Source organism: Cynara cardunculus, assembly GCF_001531365.2.
Source record: "Cynara cardunculus var. scolymus isolate 2C chromosome LG 5, CcrdV1, whole genome shotgun sequence".
NCBI lineage: Eukaryota > Viridiplantae > Streptophyta > Magnoliopsida > Asterales > Asteraceae > Cynara > Cynara cardunculus.
In genome coordinates, this window is record NC_037532.1 from 7,071,423 (window position 1) to 7,074,053 (window position 2,631).

The window sequence follows — 2,631 nt, forward strand, 5'->3', positions numbered from 1 at the left end:
GATTACTTTTTATAGAGTCTTAAAGATAACTATCTCCGGTGACAAATGTGAACCAATGACTTATACAGATGAGTCTTGTCAGAGAATAAAACATGTTTAAAACATGCATTTAAGGTGTTATAAGGTGTTTTTTTTTCTATGAAGTTATAATTATTGTTATATTTTCACATGTTTACTTGTGTTTTGTGGAATTTTAGATTTTAATAAAGAGAAAAAGGTTTTATGCATTCACAAAAATTTCAACAACAATCATTTAAAATTGTATGTCATGAACATGTTTTTTTTATATTTTAACAATAATTTTACGTTTAATTTAATTGTTTTTTTTTCTTAAAATACAATAAATAAATAGATTATATATCATCCATCATAAGGAATATACAAAAAATATTTTATTTTTTAAATTTGTAATTAATTGTCAACCAAAAGAAATTAACATGTTAAAGATAATAATATTAGAGTTTGTGATATTTTAAAAAGGGAAAGTTTAAAAAAACATAACGAACTATCTTATTTTAAATGATTAAGTTTCTGAACTATTTTTTGAATAAAAAAATATTAAACTTTCTCATTTTGAATAATTACGTCTCTAAACATTTGTTTTAAATAAATAAATTATTGAACTTCTAAAAATTTGTTACCTATTTTATTTTAAAAGCTACATTTAACTGACTAAAAAGGTTTTAGAGTATAAAAAAATCCACATCAGTTTTACCATTTCTAAACCTTACGCGATTAAAACCCTTTGCAAACAACGATATCATTCCCCGTTGCCCCAACGTTGTTTGTTCTCCATATCGCTTAAGACCTTGTTGGTCCTGTCATCGATCTCCTTCTTTTTGGTATATTTTTTATCCATCAAAAGATAATTGATTATAGGTAGCTTTTTGGTTACAAAAATATAAGTAACCAATTTTTTAGAAGTTCAATATTTTAATTTATTGAAAACAGATGTTCAAAGACTTAATAATAAAAAATGAAAAGGTTTAATTGTTTTTCATCCAAAATGAAAAGGTTTAACGATTTTTTCATGCAAAAACTAACAAGGACTTAATTGTTTAAAATGAGAAATTTTAATGGTTTTTTAATTTAAAAAAATAGTTTATAAACTTAATTATTCAAAATATGTTTATTGGTTTTTTGTGAAACTTTCTCTTTTAAAAACTATAACATTTGACTCGATATATATGTGTGTGTGTATATATATATATATATAGGGTTGGTTATTATACAACTCTTGATATTTGTGCAACTAATACAACTCAATCTCAACCGTTTCTTTCATTTGATTAATATGTGATTTAATAGAAGTTTTGATTGTTTTCTAATATAAAGTATTGATCATAATTAATAAACCATATTTATCTTCCATAAATATTCAAATCATTATAAATGAACTCTCATAATTTTTATAAATATTTCAATTTATTGGGTTGCATTGGTTGTACAAATGCGATGGGTTGTATTTGAAACAAACTATATATATATATATATATATATATATATATATACACGGTATATTTCAAATACAACCAATACAACTCAATTAATTGAGATATTTATGAAAATAATGAGAGTTCATTTATTATGATTTGAATATTTATAGAATATGAATATGGTTAATTACTTATGGTCAATACTTTATATTAGAAAACAATCAAAACTTTTATGAAATCACATATTCATCAAATTAAATGGACGGATGAGATTGAGTTGTATTGGTTGTAAAAATATAAAGGGTTGTATAATAACCAATATATATATATATGATAAGAATAAGTCAGCGATGAGTTTGTCATAGCTGTTAGGATTAGTTCAATAAAGCTCCACCTTTGTAGGAGCAGTAGCTGAGTTTGTTTTTATCTTCCAGATTGTTAGCAATTCACTTAGGAACTTTTGTTTTGTTTCTGTTTTGTACTGCTCTATTTAAAGAGCCAATTTCCTTTGAATAAACTATCAATTGAGAATTGATCAAACAAGAGTGTTGAGTACTTTTAACATTTGGTATCAGAGCTTGGTTAAGAGAGGACCGAGCAAGTACTCAAGAGTGTATACACGAGGGTTTGTGAGAGAGTGAAACACTTGGTGAGAAGAGAGAAAAGAGAGAAGAATTCCATGGGAGAGAACAATGGTGGAAAGGGATTCGTTGTGCCRGCTATTCCGAAATTTGACGGGCACTATGATCATTGGGCCAAATTGATGGAGAATTTCATCAGATCGAAAGAATATTGGGACCTGATTGAAAAYGATATTAACCCACATCAAGCAGGCGTACCGACTGAAGCACAAAAGAAGGAGATCGATGACCTAAAGCTGAGAGATATGAAGCTTAAGAACTTTCTCTATCAATCAATTGACAGAGATGTTCTTGACACTATTCTTAACACAGATACCAGCAAGCAAATTTGGGACAGCATGAAGCAGAAGTTTCAAGGATCCACTAAAGTCAAAAGAGCCCAATTGCAAGCACTACGTAAGGACTTTGAGGTTCTTAGCATGAAGGAAGGAGAATCAGTGAACARCTACTTTGCAAGAACGCTTGCGATAGCCAAAAAGATGAAAGCYTGTGGCGAAACTATTCAAGAGAATACAATCACTGAGAAAATTCTAAGGTCTATGACACAAAAATTC